The sequence below is a fragment of the Ambystoma mexicanum genome, chromosome 9 (genome assembly GCF_040938575.1).
Source record: "Ambystoma mexicanum isolate Mex_15411 chromosome 9, UKY_AmexF1_1, whole genome shotgun sequence".
Taxonomy (NCBI): domain Eukaryota; kingdom Metazoa; phylum Chordata; class Amphibia; order Caudata; family Ambystomatidae; genus Ambystoma; species Ambystoma mexicanum.
Window position 1 is genome coordinate 19,497,552 of NC_090931.1, and position 16,299 is coordinate 19,513,850.

A 16,299-nucleotide genomic window follows, 5' to 3' on the forward strand; every position below is an offset into this window, starting at 1 on the left:
AGAGACAGATGCAGACAGGTGCAGACAGAAACAGATGCAGGCAGATGCAGACAGAGACAGATGCAGCAGATGCACACAGAGATAGACAGATGCAGACAGAAACAGATGGCGACAGGCAGATGCACACAGACAGACAGATGCAGACAGATGCAGGCAGATGCACATAGCTACAGAGACAGACAGATGCAGGTAGATGCACAGAGACAGACAAATGTAGACAGAGATAGACAGATGCACACAGAGACAGACGGATGCACGCAGACAGATGCAGACAGAGGCAGACAGAGGCAGGCAGAGGCAGACAGATGCAGACAAAGGCAGGCAGATGCAGGCAGAGACAGACAGAGACAGACAGAGGCAGACAGAGACAGAGACAGACAGATGCAGGCAGATGCAGGCAGATGCAGGCAGATGCAGATAGATGCACATAGAGACAGACAGATGCAGACATAGACAGAGAGATGCACACAGAGACAGACAGATGCACACAAATGCTCAGAGACCGGCAGATGCAGACAGATGCAGGCAGATACACACAGATGCACACAGAGACAGACAGATGCAGGCAGATGCACACGGAGACAGACAGATGCCGACAGATGCAGACAGATGCAGACAGAGACAGACACAGACAGACACGGACAGACAGAGAAAGACAGATGCACACAGACAGACACATACAGATGGATGCACACAGAGACAGGCAGATGCACATAGACTAGACAGAGACAGATGTAGGCAGATGCCCAGAGACAGACAGAGACAAACGGATGCAGGCAGATGCACACAGAGACAGGCAGATGCAGAAAGATGCAGATAGAGACAAACAGATGCAGACAGATGCAGACAGAGACATACAGAGACAGAGATAGACAGAGACATACAGAGAAAGACAGATGCAGGCAGATGCACACAGAGACAGACAGATGCAGGCAGATGCACACAGACGCACACAGAGACAGGCAGATGCACATAGACTAGATAGAGACAGATGTAGGCAGATGCCCAGAGACAGACAGAGACAGACGGATGCAGGCAGATGCACACAGAGACAGATGCATACAGAGACAGACAGATGCAGGCAGATGCACACAGAGACAGACAGATGCAGACAGACAGATGGAGACAGACAGATGCAGGCAGATGCAGACAGAGACAGATGCAGACAGAGGCAGACAGAGACAGACAGATGCAGGCAGATGCACAAAGAGACAGACAGATGCAGGCAGAGACAAATGGAGACAGACAGGTGCAGGCAGATGCACACAGACAGATGCAGACAGACAGATGCAGACAGAGACAAGCAGATGCAAAGACAGGTGGAGACAGACAGATGTAGGCAGATGCCCAGAGACAGACGGATGCAGGCAGAGGCACACAGAGACAGATGCAGACAGATGCAGACAAAGACAGACAGATGCAGGCAAATGCACACAGATAAAGACAGATGCACACAGAGTCAGGCAGATGCAGACAGAGACAGATGGAGACATACAGATGCAGGCAGATGCACACAGACAGACAGATGCAGCCAGAGATAGACAGAAGTAGGCAGATGTCCAGAGACAGGCAGATGCAGGCAGATGCAGATAGATGCACACAGAGACAGACAGATGCAGACAGAGACAGAGAGATGCACACAGAGACAGACAGATGCACACAAATGCTCAGAGACCGGCAGATGCAGACAGATGCAGGCAGAAACACACAGAGACAGACAGATGCAGGCAGATGCACACAGAGACAGACAGATGCAGACAGAGACAAACAGATGCCGACAGATACAGACAGATGCAGACAGACAGACACGACAGACACGGACAGACAGAGACATACAGAGAAAGACAGATGCTGACAGAGACAGACAGATGCAGGCAGATGCACACAAACAGACACATGCAGATGGATGCACACAGAGACAGGCAGATGCACATTGACTAGACAGAGACAGATAGAGACAGATGTAGGCAGATGCCCAGAGACAAACGGATGCAGGCAGATGCACACAGAGACAGGCAGATGCAGACAGATGCAGATAGAGACAAACAGATGCAGACAGATGCAGACAGAGACATACAGAGACAGAGATAGACAGAGACATACAGAGAAAGACAGATGCAGGCAGATGCACACAGAGACAGACAGATGAAGGCAGATGCACACAGACACATGCAGACAGATGCACACAGAGACAGGCAGATGCACATAGACTAGATAGAGACAGATGTAGGCAGATGCCCAGAGACAGACAGAGACAGACGGATGCAGGCAGATGCACACAGAGACAGATGCAGACAGAGACAGACAGATGCAGGCAGATGCACACAGAGACAAACAGATGCAGACAGACAGATGGAGACAGACAGTGTAGGCGGATGCACACAGACAGACAGACACAGATGCAGGCAGATGCAGACAGAGACAGATGAAGACAGATGCACACAGAGACAGGCAGATGCACATAGACTAGATAGAGACAGATGTAGGCAGATGCCCAGAGACAGACATAGACAGACAGAGACAGACAGATGCAGGCAGATGCACACAGAGACAGATGCAGACAGAGACAGACAGATGCAGGCAGATGCACATAGAGACAGACAGATGCAGGCAGAGACACATGGAGACAGACAGGTGCAGGCAGATGCACACAGGCAGATGCACACAGACAGATGCAGACAGACATATGCAGACAGAGACAAGCAGATGCAAAGACAGGTGGAGACAGACAGATGTAGGCAGATGCCTAGAGACAGACAGAGACAGACGGATGCAGGCAGAGGCACACAGAGACAGATGCAGACAGATGCAGACAAAGACAGACAGATGCAGGCAGATGCACACAGAGAAAGACAGATGCACACAGAGTCAGGCAGATGCAGACAGAGACAGATGGAGACATACAGATGCAGGCAGATGCACACAGACAGACAGATGCAGCCAGAGATAGACAGAGACAGAGATAGACAGAGACATACAGAGAAAGACAGATGCAGGCAGATGCACACAGAGACAGACAGATGCAGGCAGATGCACACAGACACATGCAGACAGATGCACACAGAGACAGGCAGATGCACATAGACTAGATAGAGACAGATGTAGGCAGATGCCCAGAGACAGACAGAGACAGACGTTGCAGGCAGATGCACACAGAGACAGATGCAGACAGAGACAGACAGATGCAGGCAGATGCACACAGAGACAAACAGATGCAGACAGAGACAAGCAGATGCAAAGACAGGTGGAGACAGACAGATGTAGGCAGATGCCTAGAGACAGACAGAGACAGACGGATGCAGGCAGAGGCACACAGAGACAGATGCAGACAGATGCAGACAAAGACAGACAGATGCAGGCAGATGCACACAGAGAAAGACAGATGCACACAGAGTCAGGCAGATGCAGACAGAGACAGATGGAGACATACAGATGCAGGCAGATGCACACAGACAGACAGATGCAGCCAGAGATAGACAGATGTAGGCAGATGTCCAGAGACAGACAGATGCATACAGAGACAGACAGATGCAGGCAGAGGCGCACAGATGCAGACAGAGACAGACAGAGGCAAGCAGAGGCAGACATATGCAGGCAGATGCACACAGATGCAGACAGAGACAGGTGCAAGCAGAGGCAGACAGATGCAGACAGGTGCACACAGAGAGAGGCAGATGCAAGCAGAGGCAGACAGATGCAGACAGGTGCAGACAGATGCATACAGAGACAGGCAGATACACACAGATGGGCAGAGGCAGGCAGATGCAGACAGAGACAGGCAGATGCAGACAGAGACAGGCAGATGCAGACAGGTGCACACAGAGACAGACAGATGCAGACAGAGACAGACAGATGCACACTGAAACATACAGATGCAGACAGAGACAGAAGGAGACAGACATATGCAGGCAGATGCACATAGATGCAGCCAGAGAGAGACAGATGCAGGCAGATGCACAGAGACAGACAGATGCAGACAAAGACACACAAATGCAGACAGATGCAGACAGATGCAGGCAGATGCAGGCAGATGCACATAGACTAGACAGAGACAGATGTAGGCAGATGCCCAGAGACAGACGGATGCAGGCAGATGCAGACAGAGACAGACAGATGCAGGCAGATGCACACAGAGACAGACAGATGCAGACAGACAGATGGAGACAGACAGGTGCAGGCAGATGCACACAGACAGAGACAGATGCAGGCGGATGCAGACAGAGACAAATGCAGACAGGCAGACAGAGACAGACAGATGCAGGTAGATGCACATAGAGACAGACAGATGCAGGCAGAGACAAATGGAGACAGACAGGTGCAGGCAGATGCACACAGGCAGATGCACACAGACAGATGCAGACAGATGCACACAGAGACAAGCAGATGCAAAGACAGGTGGTGACAGACAGATGAAGGCAGATGCCCAGAGACAGACAGAGACAGACGGATGCAGGCACAGGCACACAGATGCAGATGCAGACAGATGCAGACAAAGACAGACAGACAGATGCAGGCAGATGCACACCGAGAAAGACAGATGCACACAGAGACAGGCAGATGCAGACAGAGACAGATGGAGACATACAGATGCAGGCAGATGCACACAGACAGACAGATGCAGCCAGAGATAGACAAATGTGGGCAGATGTCCAGAGACAGACAGATGCATGCAGAGACAGACAGATGTAGGTAGAGGCACACAGATGCAGACAGAGACAGACAGAGGCAAGCAGAGGCAGACAGATGCAGGCAGATGCACACAGATGTAGGCAGAGACAGGTGCAAGCAGCGGCAGACATATGCAGACAGGTGCACACAGAGGCAGGCAGATGCAAGCAGAGGCAGACAGATGCAGACAGGTGCAGACAGATGCAGACAGAGGCAGGCAGAGGCAGACAGAGACAGGCAGATGCAGACAGACAGGCAGATGCAGACAGAGACAGGCAGATGAAGACAGGTGCACACAGAGACAGACAGATGCTGACAGAGACAGACAGATGCACACCGAAATATACAGATGCAGACAGAGACAGAAGGAGACAGAGATATGCAGGCAGATGCACATAGATGCAGCCAGAGAGAGACAGATGCAGGCAGATGCACAGAGACAGACAGATGCAGACAAAGACACACAAATGCAGACAGATGCAGACAGATGCAGACAGATGGAGACAGATGCACATAGACTATACAGAGACAGATGTAGGCAGATGCCCAGAGACAGACAGATGCAGGCAGATGCAGATAGATGCACACAGAGACAGACAGATGCAGACAGAGACAGAGAGATGCACACAGAGACAGACAGATGCACACAAATGCTCAGAGACCGGCAGATGCAGACAGATGCAGGCAGATACACACAGATGCACACAGAGACAGACAGATGCAGGCAGAGACAAACAGATGCCAACAGATGCAGACAGATGCAGACAGACAGACACGACAGACACAGACAGACAGAGACATACAGAGAAAGACAGATGCTGACAGAGACAGACAGATGCAGGCAGATGCACACAGACAGACAAATGCAGACGGATGCACACAGAGACATGCAGATGCACATTGACTAGACAGAGACAGATGTAGGCAGATGCCCATAGACAGACAGAGACAAACGGATGCAGGCAGATGCACACAGAGACAGATGCAGACAGAGGCAGGCAGAGGCAGGCAGATGCAGACAGAGACAGGCAGATGCAGACAGAGACAGGCAGATGCAGACAGGTGCACACAGAGACAAACAGATGCAGACAGATGCAGACAGCGACATACAGAGACAGAGATAGACAGAGACATACAGAGAAAGACAGATGCAGGCAGATGCACACAGAGACAGACAGATGCAGGCAGATGCACACAGAGAAAGACAGATGCACACAGAGTCAGGCAGATGCAGACAGAGACAGATGGACACATACAGACGCAGGCAGATGCACACAGACAGACAGATGCAGCCAGAGATAGACAGATGTAGGCAGATGTCCAGAGACAGACAGATGCATACAGAGACAGACAGATGCAGGCAGAGACGCACAGATGCAGACAGAGACAGACAGAGGCAAGCAGAGGCAGACAGATGCAGGCAGATGCACACAGATGCAGACAGAGACAGGTGCAAGCAGAGGCAGACAGATGCAGACAGGTGCACACAGAGAGAGGCAGATGCAAGCAGAGGCAGACAGATGCAGACAGGTGCAGACAGAGACAGGCAGATGCACACAGATGGGCAGAGGCAGGCAGAGGCAGGCAGATGCAGACAGAGACAGAAGGAGACAGACATATGCAGGCAGATGCACATAGATGCAGCCAGAGAGAGACAGATGCAGGCAGATGCACAGAGACAGACAGATGCAGACAAAGACACACAAATGCAGACAGATGCAGACAGATGCAGGCAGATGCAGACAGATGCACATAGACTAGACAGAGACAGATGTAGGCAGATGCCCAGAGACAGACGGATGCAGGCAGATGCAGACAGAGACAGACAGATGCAGGCAGATGCACACAGAGACAGACAGATGCAGACAGACAGATGGAGACAGACAGGTGCAGGCAGATGCACAGAGACAGATGCAGGCGGATGCAGACAGAGACAAATGCAGACAGGCAGACAGGCAGACAGAGACAGACAGATGCAGGTAGATGCACATAGAGACAGACAGATGCAGGCAGAGACAAATGGAGACAGACAGGTGCAGGCAGATGCACACAGGCAGATGCACACAGACAGATGCAGACAGATGCACACAGAGACAAGCAGATGCAAAGACAGGTGGTGACAGACAGGTGAAGGCAGATGCCCAGAGACAGACAGAGACAGACGGGTGCAGGCACAGGCACACAGATGCAGATGCAGACAGATGCAGACAGATGCAGACAAAGACAGACAGACAGATGCAGGCAGATGCACACCGAGAAAGACAGATGCACACAGAGACAGGCGGATGCAGACAGAGACAGATGGAGACATACAGATGCAGGCAGATGCACACAGACAGATGCAGCCAGAGATAGACAAATGTGGGCAGATGTCCAGAGACAGACAGATGCATGCAGAGACAGACAGATGTAGGTAGAGGCACACAGATGCAGACAGAGACAGACAGAGGCAAGCAGAGGCAGACAGATGCAGGCAGATGCACACAGATGTAGGCAGAGACAGGTGCAAGCAGCGGCAGACATATGCAGACAGGTGCACACAGAGGCAGGCAGATGCAAGCAGAGGCAGACAGATGCAGACAGATGCAGACAGGTGCAGACAGGTGCAGACAGATGCAGACAGAGGCAGGCAGATGCACACAGATGGGCAGATGCAGACAGAGGCAGGCAGATGCAGACAGAGACAGGCAGATGCAGACAGACAGGCAGATGCAGACAGAGACAGGCAGATGAAGACAGGTGCACACAGAGAGAGGCAGATGCAAGCAGAGGCAGACAGATGCAGACAGGTGCAGACAGATGCATACAGAGACAGGCAGATGCACACAGATGGGCAGAGGCAGGCAGAGGCAGGCAGATGCAGACAGAGACAGGCAGATGCAGACAGGTGCACACAGAGACAGACAGATGCTGACAGAGACAGACAGATGCACACCGAAATATACAGATGCAGACAGAGACAGAAGGAGACAGAGATATGCAGGCAGATGCACATAGATGCAGCCAGAGAGAGACAGATGCAGGCAGATGCACAGAGACAGACAGATGCATACAAAGACACACAAATGCAGACAGATGCAGACAGATGGAGACAGATGCACATAGACTATACAGAGACAGATGTAGGCAGATGCCCAGAGACAGGCAGATGCAGGCAGATGCAGATAGATGCACACAGAGACAGACAGATGCAGACAGAGACAGAGAGATGCACACAGAGACAGACAGATGCACACAAATGCTCAGAGACCGGCAGATGCAGACAGATGCAGGCAGATACACACAGATGCACACAGATGCAGACAGAGACAGACAGAGGCAAGCAGAGGCACACAGATGCAGGCAGATGCACACAGATGCAGACAGAGACAGGTGGAAGCAGAGGCAGACAGATGCAGACAGGTGCACACAGAGAGAGGCAGATGCAAGCAGAGGCAGACAGATGCAGACAGGTGCAGACAGATGCATACAGAGACAGGCAGATGCACACAGATGGGCAGAGGCAGGCAGAGGCAGGCAGATGCAGACAGAGACAGGCAGATGCAGACAGAGACAGGCAGATGCAGACAGGTGCACACAGAGACAGACAGATGCAGACAGAGACAGACAGATGCACACTGAAACATACAGATGCAGACAGAGACAGAAGGAGACAGACATATGCAGGCAGATGCACATAGATGCAGCCAGAGAGAGACAGATGCAGGCAGATGCACAGAGACAGACAGATGCAGACAAAGACACACAAATGCAGACAGATGCAGACAGATGCAGGCAGATGCAGACAGATGCACATAGACTAGACAGAGACAGATGTAGGCAGATGCCCAGAGACAGACGGATGCAGGCAGATGCAGACAGAGACAGACAGATGCAGGCAGATGCACACAGAGACAGACAGATGCAGACAGACAGATGGAGACAGACAGGTGCAGGCAGATGCACACAGACAGAGACAGATGCAGGCGGATGCAGACAGAGACAAATGCAGACAGGCAGACAGAGACAGACAGATGCAGGTAGATGCACATAGAGACAGACAGATGCAGGCAGAGACAAATGGAGACAGACAGGTGCAGGCAGATGCACACAGGCAGATGCACACAGACAGATGCAGACAGATGCACACAGAGACAAGCAGATGCAAAGACAGGTGGTGACAGACAGATGAAGGCAGATGCCCAGAGACAGACAGAGACAGTCGGATGCAGGCACAGGCACACAGATGCAGATGCAGACAGATGCAGACAAAGACAGACAGGCAGATGCACACCGAGAAAGACAGATGCACACAGAGACAGGCAGATGCAGACAGAGACAGATGGAGACATACAGATGCAGGCAGATGCACACAGACAGACAGATGCAGCCAGAGATAGACAAATGTGGGCAGATGTCCAGAGACAGACAGATGCATGCAGAGACAGACAGATGTAGGTAGAGGCACACAGATGCAGACAGAGACAGACAGAGGCAATCAGAGGCAGACAGATGCAGGCAGATGCACACAGATGTAGGCAGAGACAGGTGCAAGCAGCGGCAGACATATGCAGACAGGTGCACACAGAGGCAGGCAGATGCAAGCAGAGGCAGACAGATGCAGACAGATGCAGACAGGTGCAGACAGATGCAGACAGAGGCAGGCAGATGCACACAGATGGGCAGATGCAGACAGAGGCAGGCAGATGCAGACAGAGACAGGCAGATGCAGACAGACAGGCAGATGCAGACAGAGACAGGCAGATGAAGACAGGTGCACACAGAGACAGACAGATGCTGACAGAGACAGACAGATGCACACCGAAATATACAGATGCAGACAGAGACAGAAGGAGACAGAGATATGCAGGCAGATGCACATAGATGCAGCCAGAGAGAGACAGATGCAGGCAGATGCACAGAGACAGACAGATGCATACAAAGACACACAAATGCAGACAGATGCAGACAGATGCAGACAGATGGAGACAGATGCACATAGACTATACAGAGACAGATGTAGGCAGATGCCCAGAGACAGGCAGATGCAGGCAGATGCAGATAGATGCACACAGAGACAGACAGATGCAGACAGAGACAGAGAGATGCACACAGAGACAGACAGATGCACACAAATGCTCAGAGACCGGCAGATGCAGACAGATGCAGGCAGATACACACAGATGCACACAGAGACAGACAGATGCAGGCAGAGACAAACAGATGCCGACAGATGCAGACAGACAGACACGACAGACACAGACAGACAGAGACATACAGAGAAAGACAGATGCTGACAGAGACAGACAGATGCAGGCAGATGCACACAGACAGACAAATGCAGACGGATGCACACAGAGACAGGCAGATGCACATTGACTAGACAGAGGCAGATGTAGGCAGATGCCCATAGACAGACAGAGACAAACGGATGCAGGCAGATGCACACAGAGACAGATGCAGACAGAGGCAGGCAGAGGCAGGCAGATGCAGACAGAGACAGGCAGATGCAGACAGGTGCACACAGAGACAAACAGATGCAGACAGATGCAGACAGAGACATACAGAGACAGAGATAGACAGAGACATACAGAGAAAGACAGATGCAGGCAGATGCACACAGAGACAGACAGATGCAGGCAGATGCACACAGACACATGCAGACAGATGCACACAGAGACAGGCAGATGCACATAGACTAGATAGAGACAGATGTAGGCAGATGCCCAGAGACAGACAGAGACAGACGGATGCAGGCAGATGCACACAGAGACAGATGCAGACAGAGACAGACAGATGCAGGCAGATGCACACAGAGACAGACAGATGCAGACAGACAGATGGAGACAGACAGTGTAGGCAGATGCACACAGACAGACAGAGACAGATGCAGGCAGATGCAGACAGAGACAGATGCAGACAGATGCACACAGAGACAGGCAGATGCACATAGACTAGATAGAGACAGATGTAGGCAGATGCCCAGAGACAGACAGAGACAGACAGAGACAGACAGATGCAGGCAGATGCACACAGAGACAGATGCAGACAGAGACAGACAGATGCAGGCAGATGCACATAGAGAGAGACAGATGCAGGCAGAGACAAATGGAGACAGACAGGTGCAGGCAGATGCACACAGGCAGATGCACACAGACAGATGCAGACAGACAGATGCAGACAGAGACAAGCAGATGCAAAGACAGGTGGAGACAGACAGATGTAGGCAGATGCCTAGAGACAGACAGAGACAGACGGATGCAGGCAGAGGCACACAGAGACAGATGCAGACAAAGACAGACAGATGCAGGCAGATGCACACAGAGAAAGACAGATGCACACAGAGGCAGGCAGATGCAGACAGAGACAGATGGAGACATACAGATGCAGGCAGATGCACACAGACAGACAGATGCAGCCAGAGATAGACAGATGTAGGCAGATGTCAAGAGACAGACAGATGCATACAGAGACAGACAAATGCAGGCAGAGGCGCACAGATGCAGACAGAGACAGACAGAGGCAAGCAGAGGCAGACAGATGCAGGCAGATGCAGACAGATGCAGACAGAGACAGGTGCAAGCAGAGGCAGACAGATGCAGACAGGTGCACACAGAGAGAGGCAGATGCAAGCAGAGGCAGACAGATGCAGACAGGTGCAGACAGATGCACACAGAGACAGGCAGATGCACACAGATGGGCAGAGGCAGGCAGAGGCAGGCAGAGGCAGGCAGATGCAGACAGAGACAGGCAGATGCAGACAGAGACAGGCAGATGCAGACAGTTGCACACAGAGACAGACAGATGCAGAAAGAGACAGACAGATGCACACTGAAACATACAGATGCAGACAGAGACAGAAGGAGACAGGCAGATGCACATAGATGCAACCAGAGAGAGACAGATGCAGGCAGATGCACAGAGACAGACAGATGCAGACAAAGACACACAAATGCAGACAGATGCAGACAGATGCAGGCAGATGCAGGCAGATGCACATAGACTAGACAGAGACAGATGTAGGCAGATGCCCAGAGACAGACTGATGCAGGCAGATGCACACAGAGACAGATGCAGACAGAGACAGACAGATGCACACAGAGACATACAGATGCAGACAGACAGATGGAGACAGACAGGTGCAGGCAGATGCACACAGACAGAGACAGATGCAGGCGGATGCAGACAGAGACAAATGCAGACAGGCAGACAGAGACAGACAGATGCAGGTAGATGCACATAGAGACAGACAGATGCAGGCAGAGACAAATGGAGACAGACAGGTGCAGGCAGATGCACACAGGCAGATGCACGCAGACAGATGAAGGCAGATGCCCAGAGACAGACAGAGACAGACGGATGCAGGCACAGGCACACAGATGCAGATGCAGACAAAGACAGACAGACAGATGCAGGCAGATGCACACCGAGAAAGACAGATGCACACAGAGACAGGCAGATGCAGACAGAGACAGATGGAGACATACAGATGCAGGCAGATGCACACAGACAGACAGATGCAGCCAGAGATAGACAAATGTGGGCAGATGTCCAGAGACAGACAGATGCATGCAGAGACAGACAGATGCAGGCAGATGCACACAGATGTAGGCAGAGACAGGTGCAAGCAGCGGCAGACATATGCAGACAGGTGCACACAGAGGCAGGCAGATGCAAACAGAGACAGGCAGATGCACACAGATGGGCAGAGGCAGGCAGAGGCAGGCAGATGCAGACAGAGACAGGCAGATGCAGACAGAGACAGAAGGAGACAGACATATGCAGGCAGATGCACATAGATGCAGCCAGAGAGAGACAGATGCAGGCAGATGCACAGAGACAGACAGATGCAGACAAAGACACACAAATGCAGACAGATGCAGACAGATGCAGGCAGATGCAGGCAGATGCACACAGACAGACAGATGCAGCCAGAGATAGACAAATGTGGGCAGATGTCCAGAGACAGACAGATGCATGCAGAGACAGACAGATGTAGGTAGAGGCACACAGATGCAGACAGAGACAGACAGAGGCAATCAGATGCAGGCAGATGCACACAGATGTAGGCAGAGACAGGTGCAAGCAGCGGCAGACATATGCAGACAGGTGCACACAGAGGCAGGCAGATGCAAGCAGAGGCAGACAGATGCAGACAGATGCAGACAGGTGCAGACAGATGCAGACAGAGGCAGGCAGATGCACACAGATGGGCAGATGCAGACAGAGGCAGGCAGATGCAGACAGAGACAGGCAGATGCAGACAGACAGGCAGATGCAGACAGAGACAGGCAGATGAAGACAGGTGCACACAGAGACAGACAGATGCTGACAGAGACAGACAGATGCACACCGAAATATACAGATGCAGACAGAGACAGAAGGAGACAGAGATATGCAGGCAGATGCACATAGATGCAGCCAGAGAGAGACAGATGCAGGCAGATGCACAGAGACAGACAGATGCATACAAAAACACACAAATGCAGACAGATGCAGACAGATGCAGACAGATGGAGACAGATGCACATAGACTATACAGAGACAGATGTAGGCAGATGCCCAGAGACAGGCAGATGCAGGCAGATGCAGATAGATGCACACAGAGACAGACAGATGCAGACAGAGACAGAGAGATGCACACAGAGACAGACAGATGCACACAAATGCTCAGAGACTGGCAGATGCAGACAGATGCAGGCAGATACACACAGATGCACACAGAGACAGACAGGTGCAGGCAGAGACAAACAGATGCCGACAGATGCAGACAGACAGACACGACAGACACAGACAGACAGAGACATACAGAGAAAGACAGATGCTGACAGAGACAGACAGATGCAGGCAGATGCACACAGACAGACAAATGCAGACGGATGCACACAGAGACAGGCAGATGCACATTGACTAGACAGAGGCAGATGTAGGCAGATGCCCATAGACAGACAGAGACAAACGGATGCAGGCAGATGCACACAGAGACAGATGCAGACAGAGGCAGGCAGAGGCAGGCAGATGCAGACAGAGACAGGCAGATGCAGACAGGTGCACACAGAGACAAACAGATGCAGACAGATGCAGACAGAGACATACAGAGACAGAGATAGACAGAGACATACAGAGAAAGACAGATGCAGGCAGATGCACACAGAGACAGACAGATGCAGGCAGATGCACACAGACACATGCAGACAGATGCACACAGAGACAGGCAGATGCACATAGACTAGATAGAGACAGATGTAGGCAGATGCCCAGAGACAGACAGAGACAGACGGATGCAGGCAGATGCACACAGAGACAGATGCAGACAGAGACAGACAGATGCAGGCAGATGCACACAGAGACAGACAGATGCAGACAGACAGATGGAGACAGACAGTGTAGGCAGATGCACACAGACAGACAGAGACAGATGCAGGCAGATGCAGACAGAGACAGATGCAGACAGATGCACACAGAGACAGGCAGATGCACATAGACTAGATAGAGACAGATGTAGGCAGATGCCCAGAGACAGACAGAGACAGACAGAGACAGACAGATGCAGGCAGATGCACACAGAGACAGATGCAGACAGAGACAGACAGATGCAGGCAGATGCACATAGAGACAGACAGATGCAGGCAGATGCACATAGAGACAGACAGGTGCAGGCAGATGCACACAGGCAGATGCACACAGACAGATGCAGACAGAGACAAGCAGATGCAAAGACAGGTGGAGACAGACAGATGTAGGCAGATGCCTAGAGACAGACAGAGACAGACGGATGCAGGCAGAGGCACACAGAGACAGATGCAGACAAAGACAGACAGATGCAGGCAGATGCACACAGAGAAAGACAGATGCACACAGAGGCAGGCAGATGCAGACAGAGACAGATGGAGACATACAGATGCAGGCAGATGCACACAGACAGACAGATGCAGCCAGAGATAGACAGATGTAGGCAGATGTCAAGAGACAGACAGATGCATACAGAGACAGACAAATGCAGGCAGAGGCGCACAGATGCAGACAGAGACAGACAGAGGCAAGCAGAGGCAGACAGATGCAGGCAGATGCACACAGATGCAGACAGAGACAGGTGCAAGCAGAGGCAGACAGATGCAGACAGGTGCACACAGAGAGAGGCAGATGCAAGCAGAGGCAGACAGATGCAGACAGGTGCAGACAGATGCACACAGAGACAGGCAGATGCACACAGATGGGCAGAGGCAGGCAGAGGCAGGCAGAGGCAGGCAGATGCAGACAGAGACAGGCAGATGCAGACAGAGACAGGCAGATGCAGACAGTTGCACACAGAGACAGACAGATGCAGACAGAGACAGACAGATGCACACTGAAACATACAGATGCAGACAGAGACAGAAGGAGACAGGCAGATGCACATAGATGCAACCAGAGAGAGACAGATGCAGGCAGATGCACAGAGACAGACAGATGCAGACAAAGACACACAAATGCAGACAGATGCAGACAGATGCAGGCAGATGCAGGCAGATGCACATAGACTAGACAGAGACAGATGTAGGCAGATGCCCAGAGACAGACTGATGCAGGCAGATGCACACAGAGACAGATGCAGACAGAGACAGACAGATGCACACAGAGACAGACAGATGCAGACAGACAGATGGAGACAGACAGGTGCAGGCAGATGCACACAGACAGAGACAGATGCAGGCGGATGCAGACAGAGACAAATGCAGACAGGCAGACAGAGACAGACAGATGCAGGTAGATGCACATAGAGACAGACAGATGCAGGCAGAGACAAATGGAGACAGACAGGTGCAGGCAGATGCACACAGGCAGATGCACACAGACAGATGAAGGCAGATGCCCAGAGACAGACAGAGACAGACGGATGCAGGCACAGGCACACAGATGCAGATGCAGACAGATGCAGACAAAGACAGACAGACAGATGCAGGCAGATGCACACCGAGAAAGACAGATGCACACAGAGACAGGCAGATGCACACAGAGACAGATGGAGACATACAGATGCAGGCAGATGCACACAGACAGACAGATGCAGCCAGAGATAGACAAATGTGGGCAGATGTCCAGAGACAGACAGATGCATGCAGAGACAGACAGATGCAGGCAGATGCACACAGATGTAGGCAGAGACAGGTGCAAGCAGCGGCAGACATATGCAGACAGGTGCACACAGAGGCAGACAGATGCAGACAGGTGCAGACAGATGCACACAGAGGCAGGCAGATGCACACAGATGGGCAGATGCAGACAGAGGCAGGCAGATGCAGACAGAGACAGGCAGATGCAGACAGACAGGCAGATGCAGACAGAGACAGGCAGATGAAGACAGGTGCACACAGAGACAGACAGATGCTGACAGAGACAGACAGATGCACACCGAAACATACAGATGCAGACAGAGACAGAAGGAGACAGAGATATGCAGGCAGATGCACATAGATGCAGCCAGAGACAGACAGATGCAGGCAGATGCACAGAGACAGACAGATGCAGACAAAGACACACAAATGCAGACAGATGCAGACAGATGGAGACAGATGCACATAGACTATACAGAGACAGATGTAGGCAGATGCCCAGAGACAGACAGAGACAGATGGATGCAGGCAGATCCACACAGAGACAGACAGATGCAGA

General features: G+C 51.8%; 1 protein-coding gene across 1 annotated transcript in view; it reads left to right on the forward strand.

The window, feature by feature from the left end:
• The window catches only part of PANX3 (pannexin 3), a 189,122-nt gene that overhangs the window by 75,277 nt on the left and 97,546 nt on the right, over nucleotides 1-16,299 (forward strand). The gene's annotated exons all lie outside the window — the stretch shown is intronic.